Raw genomic sequence first — 9,070 nt, 5'->3', positions numbered from 1 at the left:
TCTTAGGTTCACCTTTCAACAGGACAATGACCCTAACCACACAGCCAAGACAACGCAGGAGTGGCTTCGGGACAGGTCTCTGAATGTCAGTGCTGTGATAAGATATTGTGTAACATAATTAATTTGAAGATTTTATTTACACTGTAGGCTATTTTTGTTAGCTAGCTAGCAATAAATGCATCACCTCTGCCTCTACTGCCATTCATTCGTTCAAGTTCCTTGGCGTCCACTTCACTAAGGATTTAACATTGACCTTCATCCCATCAAAAGGAGGGAGTGGGTCTTTAAGTAGCCCAGGCTATCGGATTGTATACTACTATATGGAGTATTGAGACAGAAAGAAAGTTCCCCTGGTTCTACACATGTAATTAGCATAATGTGTAATAACAATGTAATGCATTGCAAACTCCATCATTTCGAATGCACATGATGAACTTCTACAACTTTGCAATGTCAGCTCATTGGTGGTCTGTAAAGAAGAAATGCTGCAGTTATTTGGGAAATTGACACAATATTGCGCAACATGTTGACACAGAGGGAAAAAAATGTCCCTGTGTATTTCAAGAGGGTTTGAATTACTAAGACCACTGGACTATAAAAACTGAGTTTAAAGTCAGTCAGAAGTCAGATTATTGTGTAATTAACTCTCAAACATGGTTGGATAAGAACATTTCAGTCAGTTTCAGGGGAGGAGTTTGTGAAAAACAGTGCTTCGAGTTACAGTATCTGCGAAAGGAGTAGCCTATCCTGTAAACAAAGGCTCAGCAGCTCGACAAGTGTTTAGGTAAGCCACAACCTTTACCTTTAGCTTACTGTTTACTATAATAAGTGCATTACCGTGTATAGTTGTTGATAGATAGAGAACATTGTTTTGGGGGGGGGTCGTAGCATACAGTATGTCCACTTCAACAAATTAGATGTCATAGATTATATGCCTATGCCTACTTGAATGGTTACATTGCCCAAAGACAACTTTACTAATTGACGCACCAGACTGCAACAATTGCTGTCATCTTGAAGTCATATTAGGACCTCACAGTTCTTTAGATGACAACTTTATTGAATGTCAAATAATTGTAGCCTCATTAAGTACATTTAAAGGGGGATACTGGGAATGGTAGGCCTACTGTCACATTGTATAATGATAGAAGACAGGCACAGGAATACGTAATAGGGTTTTTTATTTCTCTACCCAACAAAAGGTATGTCATGAAAAACGACGTGGTCAAAGTCCAAAACAAACACATATATATCACAGGGATGTAACCCAAACAAAAGAGCGAGGTGTAAACCTCTAAATAAAACACGGGACGAGACCCGTAATAACAAGTGCACAATTACACGGTATGTAAACCGTAATACAATGTACTGTAACACGTAGCACGAAAGCCGATACAACAGAGCATAGGTACTCACGAGACCAACGGACATGGGACAGTATTCAACAAGGACAATGGAGAAGAGAAGGCACATATATACACATACTAATCAGGGGGAATGGGAACCAGGTGTGCGTAATGAGACAAGACAGTCCGGGGTTGGTGGTAATGATCCAGGTCAGTGACACCTAGAAGGCCGGTGACGTAGACCTCCGGAGCTGGTGAATGCAACAGTACCTGGGGGATCCGTGACACCTACATCCATTTTCTGATTCTTGAAGAACATACTGTATTTTATAAATTACTCAAGAGCTTAGTTCTGTCTTACCCCATCAGAACCCAAAATAGAAGCTTGTTTTACTCCATTGTTTGTAAAATATTTAACTGTAAACAAACACTATAGCTTCAAAACATGGTTAAAACTGTAATTATGATGTAATGGATGGTCAGTCCTTGCATCCATAGCACCATCTATTTGAGAGTGGTTACATTTCTCCAGCCCCATCCCTCAGTTGTTTGCCAGAAGAGTGTCAGAGTTTTTGAATTCCAGATTGCCCCTTTAAAACAATTTTACTGGCCGCATAATAGGTCTCGTGATAATTGTTCAGCCACATCAAACGAGGCCATAATTAAATTGCCAGAGGAACTCTCATTGGTTTACACACTTGGGGGTAGAAGTGATTCATTCATATAATACAAACATCCCTATGTAAGCCTTGTGACACGAGACTAGAGTAAGGCTGTGTACTCAGCACACAAATAAAGGATTTTCATTATCAGGTTGGGACAAAGCCAGTGGACTATGGATCTTTCAATGCAAAGAGACAGTTAAATGTGAATTCCCTATAGCCAAGGATGTCTAATCTGAAGCAGATACTCCAAGACTGATATATCCATCAAATGAATTTATGGACTGTAGCCCTGTTATGTCATAACAATCATTTTAATTATCTTTTAATAATTTGCATTATTTTCTACTTTCTGTCAGGGGGGGATGATGAGGAACCTTATACTGCTGGCTATCTTTGGAGTCTACCTGCAGGTGGTGAAATGCACCCCAAGATGCCCACTATATGGCTCTATAGCAGCTTGCACCACAGTCTCTACATCCGGTCCCTCTGCTGCCTCCATACATTACCTTTGTGTATATGAGTGAAAACTGTAAATGGGCTTATTATAAGAACTAACACTTTTCAAAGGCTGGCAAACTTGGTAAAGCTCTATTTAGGACATAACTCAGGTTTACAGATCGAACCAGATGGGTTTGTGGGACTGTCTAACCTGAGAACTCTCTCTCTATATAATTGTGAGCTGACTGAATCTGTATTACAGGGCGACTATCTCAGACCCCTGGTCTCCTTGGAAATGCTAGATCTGTATGGTAACCAGATGAAAATAATCCAACCTGCACTGTTCTTTGTGAACATGATAGATTTCCAAGAGCTAAATGTTACCCTAAACAGGATGACATGCATATGTGAGGAAGATTTGCTTGGCTTTCAAGGCAAACAATTTCGACTCCTTGACTTGAGCAGCATCCAACTGAATAGCATGACTCAGTATGGCTTTGACTGGAAAATATGCGGAAATCCCTTACGGAACATGTCCATGGAGATACTTGACTTATCGTCCAATGGATTCAATGTGGACAAGGCAAAACTGTTTTTCAATGCAATCCGAGGGACCAAAATTCACCATCTTATTCTAAAACACAGCACCATGGGAAAATAATTTGGTTTCAGCAACGTCAAAGACCCAGACAGGCAAAAATTTGAGGGCCTCAAGAATAGTGCCGTCAAGATTCTAGATCTATCCAAATGCTTTATATTTACTTTGCAATAGCAGTATTCAGTCCACTGAGAGAGGTACAGGACATAACAATAGCCCAAAATAAAACGAACAAGATTGACAGGGGTGTGTTTTTTGGTCTTGAAAATCTACAACGGCTGAACCTGTCACACAATCTTATAGGGGAAATCTATTCTTACACATTTGAAAATCTACCCAATATTTTAGAACTAGATTTATCTTACAATCATATTGGTGCATTGGGATATCAGGCATTTACAGGACTTCCACACCTACAAGTCCTTGATCTTACAGAAAACTCTAGGTACAGATGGTTACCTTGCACCACTCCCAAACATCCAACTTCTTCGTTTGGCTGATAATAAGATCACATCCTTAAAGGGCCTCGCTGGCTTTGCTGATAGTATGATCATACTTAATATTCAAAACAACAGGTAAACTAATTTAGAGGATGTATACATTGTTTTAGCTAAATTAATGCACATTAAGCTTCTCTGGTATGGTAACAACTTCATAAAGTGGTGCACCCTTAACAATAATATTTCAGTGCCAGCTGTGAACTCTCTAAAGCTGCTTGAGTTAAGGAACATCGCCTTGCAGGTAATATGGGTACGGGGAGAGCGTTTGCATGTTTTTGAAAATCTTGGCAACCTTTTTAGTCGGGATCTAAGCTTGAACCCACTGCAGGCTCTCTCAGATGGATCTCCACTTCAACTCTCTCACATACATTACATTTTAGTCATTTAGCAGACGCTCTTATCCAGAGCGACTTACAGGAGCAATTAGGGTTAAGTGCCTTGCTCAAGGGCACATCGACAGATTTTTCACTTAGTCGGCTCAGGAATTAGAACCAGCGACCTTTCGGTTACTGTCACAACGCTCTTAACCACTAAGCTACCTGCCGCCCCAACATATCTCCAACCAGACATTTTCCCAGGGAGTCTCAAAACATTTGACCTCTCTTACAATTTCCTGGCCTCTCCTGACCCAGCGGCGTTCCAGTCTCTCAGCTAGATCAACCTGTATAGGAAACGATTCCACTGTGACAGCGGCCTAGAGGACTTTCTGACATGGCTGAACGGGACTAAAGTGACTTTTCCAGACCCCGGCGTGGATGAATTCAGCTGTGATTTTCCCTCAAATCTCCATGGCGTCAGCCTGTTGAATTACAGCACAGTCATATCGTGTGAGGAGGATGACGAGGGGCTGGTTCAGGAGCTGAGGCTCTCGCTCTTCGTCGTCTGCTCAGCCCTCATCGTCCTGATCATCGTCGGAATGATTGTTTTAGACTCCGTGGATACTTCTTCAAAGTTTACAAAAAGGTGATCGCCAGGATCCTGGAGGGCCCTAGGAAGAATCCTCCTGCTGATGGGCCCCGGTACAACGCTTACTTATGCTTCAGCAACAACGACTACAAGTGGGTAGAAACTGCCCTGTTGAAGAGGCTGGACTCTCAGTTGGCGGAGCGGAACATCCTCCGCTGCTGCTTTGAGGCCAGAGACTTCATCCCAGGTGAAGATCACCTGTCCAACATCAGGGATGCCACATTTGGGAGCAGGCAGACAGTGTGTATCGTGTCTAAAGAGTTCCTTAAGGACGGCTGGTGCCTGGAGGCCTTTAACCTGGCTCAGAGCAGGATGCTGGAGGAGCACAGAGATTTTCTCATCATGGTGATCGTGGGGAAAGTCCCCCATTACAGACTGATGAAATGCGAAGCCATTAGGACCTTTGTCCAGAAGAGGGAGTACCTACAGTGGCCGGAGGACACACAGGACATAGAATGGTTCTATGAGAAGCTCATGTCCAAGATTCTTAAGCACAGGAAGATCAAAAAGAACATAGCCAAAGATAACAAAGGTGATATCACACTTGTAAATATGCAAGCAGTTGGAACTTAAAGATGCACTCTCCAACTTTTGTATAATTTAAGTAGTTTTGAAGGTGGTGCTCATTTATTTTGTTGCAATTCCTATGATATGTTACAAATCCAATTCTTACTATATGTTACAAACACAGGAGGCTGCTGAGGGGAGAATAGCTCATAATAATGTCCGGAACGGAGTAAATGGAATGGCATGTATTTGATACCGTTCCACCAATTCCGCTCCAGACATTACCACGAGCCTGTCCTCCCCAATTAAGGTGCCACCAACCTCCTGTGGTTACGAATTTGTTGTGCTTAAGATCCTGGAGTGAATCTTTAATGTTGTTGACTCATTTTTACACGGCCTATATGCTTAAGTGTAAGTCATATTTCACTGTATTGTGAACTGCACTTTCAAATATTACATCTTTTTTTTTTGTCTGTACAACATAAATCATTGTTACCATATTGATTACAGTCAAAATGGAGAGGGTCCTCTGTATTTTGCCATGGCTTATTTTTTACCACTAGGTTGCAGTCTCAACCTGTATTAACCAATATTGGTCCTGTGAAATATGACCTTCTGTTTAGTGTGTTTTGCAGTGTGTACAATGCGATGCTCTCCTTTACATTTACACATTGTAATATAATTAATGTAAGAATTTTGTTACTTTTCATTAAAAAACAACAACACTTATCTTCTAAACTTGAATACTTATGTGAACTTTTACACTGTATGCATGCTTTCACTTGTTCTGGGGATAAAAAAATAACAGTGACTATCTCCTCCCTACTTCCTCAATGTAGAGTGTATGTCTGAAAACAGGATGCCACTGGGCAGAGTAAAACTTCCTGCTGTAAGTACTTTTTTTGTATTTTATTCAGATCCCCATTAGCTGTTGCTGAAGCAGCAGCTACTCTTCCTGGGATCCACGTAAGGAGGAGCTGAGAATAAATTCATCCTCTCTCAGCAGTCACAGTGTTTGGGACTTACATACGGAAACCTCTCCTGACCTGTGGCAATTAACACAACAAATGTTTAGACGTCTATTTGCAAGGACCCTAGAGCTCAATTTGAAAAGAATAACCAAATATTTACCAAGTAAATAAACTGCAGGTCTCCCCTTTAGAGTTATTTCAGGGATATGTAGTATTTTTGGAACAGAGGCGCACGCCGGTCAGATTCCCCTCACAGGAAAATGTAATAAACACTGCCCCCTAACCATAGCAAATATTTTACATCTGTTAAAACAAATATAATAATATGCCTTCTGTGCAAACTGAGGTGAAATCCATTGACCGGAGTGGTCAATCTACAGTGAGCTGACCTGGTGTATAAAGGCACCCATGGTGGAGACCTAAGACCAGGGAACACAGTCCATCCAGTCTGGGTCATATAAAGCCCATCAATTCAGCATAACAGGAGCTCTCATGCAAATCCCTCTAACAGTATGGGTCAGATACATAGGGGCAATTCCACGGGAACAGATTTACACTGATGTATGCCAAACAATAACCATTGATTTCAAAGTTGAACAAACCATACAACTCTATGCACAATGACTACTTGGACAATTTACACAGATGCAAAGTTTTGTAACAGATTTACGGTAAAATCTCCCTCAGATTTATTCTGTTGCCAAACTTTGTGTCTGCACAGTTCTTCCTGTAAATGTGTTTTTGTAACATTTTCAGTGGAAACTGTTAAAAGTAGTCCCTGTGCACAGAGTTCTATGGTTTGTTAAACTTTGAAATCAATGTTTTTGGTTTATTTGAAAGTGAAAAATCGGAGTCAGCATAATTCCGTTACCATGGAATTGCCCATATCAAAACAGAGGTTAGTAGTGACGCACAGTGGTACCTTTGATTTGTATCTCTATTTCAGAAGGGGATAAGGGAAAATAATATTGAAACATTTCCATTTAAGGCCACAGAGGCCTGTTTCTTCTAGTTTTCTGTACTTGCTGACTGCAGAAACATTTAGGTACTGGTAGCCTACCCAACCCAGGCTAGAAGCCTTGTGGTAGTAAAGGAGTTGATGGAGCATCTGCAGTCAACTTCTTTGAGTGCTGTCTGTCCTCGGAGAGAAAGACAGGCCTGAGTGGCCATCAAGAGCTTGGAGTTTTAATAGAGCACAACTGCTTTTCCCATCTACCCCTGGGGCTCGGGCTGTAAGTGTTTTGTACAGGGACGGATCTTATGTTTCCGCCAGAGGATCAGCCTTCACATTCCACACAGGAAAGGAAAGGCAGGGAAGGGGAGAGAGGACGTATTTCCCAACTGACCCTTTGGAAATACTTGGAACACTGGTGTGGCCTTGCCAGCGTGGGGAGAGAGAGCAGAGGGATAAAGGATTAGGATCTTATTCCTGCCTCCGTCACCTGTTTTTCTAGCCATATCTCACCTACAGTTTGAAGTTCTACATTATTCAAGTTATCTCCCCTGGTAGACGCTTCCTATGAGATTGCAAGAGCAGCCAACTTTATGAAAATATGTGAATTTGTGATACCAGGATGTTTATATAAGCTATGTAAGGTGAACTTCAGGGTACAGCTGTGCTTCATAGACTCATTTTAATGTGCTGTGCACAATGAAATACCAGGTTAAATCAACCCAACTCATGGCAATATACAGGTAACTGTCAAAATAAAGGAAACCCCAACATAAAGTGTTTTAATAGGGCGTGGGGCCATCAAGAGACAGAACAGCTTCAATGCACCTTGGCATAGATTCTAACTCTATTGGAGAGATGCGACACCATTCTTCCACAAGATATTCCATAATTTTGTGTTTTGTTCATGGGGGTGGAAAACATTTTTACTATACTTGCTTGTTTTGCCACAAACTGAAATTAGGCAAACTACTAGAATTTTAGCAACAAGCAAATGGTGTGGACAATTTCTGCATAATGCATCTTTAATTAACTCAGGAACCACACCTGTGTGGAAGAACCTGCTTTCAATATACTTTGTATCCCTCATTTACTCAAGTGTTTCCATTATTTTGGTACTTACCTGTAGGTTACCACACATCATTCTCTGCCTAAAATACAGAGTACACAGACTAGCGGCTAGCCCTTCATGATATAGAGTCGACTGAAGGTCTTCTTTCTTAGATATGAGGAGGTGTCTCACCCGCTTACAATGTAATTTCTCAGGCAAAGATCATCAGAGTGCTTCAGTTAACCGTCTGAGACAAGTGTTTCAATTTGTCCCATGTACACTAAATGACAAAAAGTATGTGGACACCTGCTCGTCGAACATCTCATTCCAAAATCATGGGCATTAATATGGAGTTGGTCCCCTCTTTGCTGCTATAACCACACTCTTCTGGGAAGGCTTTCCACTAGATGTTGGAACATTGCTGTGCGGACTTGCTTCCATTCAGCCACAAGAGGATTAGTGAGGTCGGGCACTGATGTTGGGAGATTAGGCCTGGCTCGCAGTCAGCGTTCCAATTCATCCCAAAGATGTTCGATGGGGTTGAGGTCAGGGTTCTGTGCATGCCAGTCAAGTTCTTCCACACCGATCTCTACAAACCATTTCTGTATGGACCTTGCTTTGTGCACAGAGGCATTGTCATGCCCCAAACTGTTGCCACAAAGTTGGAAGCACAGAATTGTCTAGAATGTCATTGTATGCTGTAGCGTTAAGATTTACGTTCACTGGAACTAAGGGGCCTAGACCAAACCATGAAAAACTGCCCCAGACCATTATTCCTCCTCCCCAAAACTTTAAAGTTAGCACTATGCATTGGGGCAGGTAGCATTCTCCTGGCATCTGCCAAACACAGATTAGTCCGTTGGACTGCCAGATGGTGAAGCGTGATTCATTACTCCAGAGAACACATTTCCACTGCTCCGGAGTTTAATGGCGGGTAGCTTTACACCACTCCAGCCGACGCTTGGCATTGCGCATGGTGATCTTAGACTTGTGTGCGGCTGCTCGGCCATGGAAACCCATTTCATGAAGCTCCCGACTAACAGTTATTGTGTTGATGTTGCTTCCAGGGGCAGTTT

At 41.9% G+C, this 9,070-nt stretch overlaps 1 pseudogene; it reads left to right on the top strand.

Annotated features, from left to right (window-relative positions):
* The first annotated feature begins 549 nt into the window (after positions 1 to 549).
* LOC121548854 lies at positions 550 to 3,958 on the top strand (annotated as a pseudogene).
* Positions 3,959 to 9,070: the final 5,112 nt, after the last annotated feature.

This window comes from Coregonus clupeaformis, chromosome 33 (genome assembly GCF_020615455.1).
Source record: "Coregonus clupeaformis isolate EN_2021a chromosome 33, ASM2061545v1, whole genome shotgun sequence".
Taxonomy (NCBI): domain Eukaryota; kingdom Metazoa; phylum Chordata; class Actinopteri; order Salmoniformes; family Salmonidae; genus Coregonus; species Coregonus clupeaformis.
This window is presented reverse-complemented; position numbering and strand designations above follow the sequence as displayed.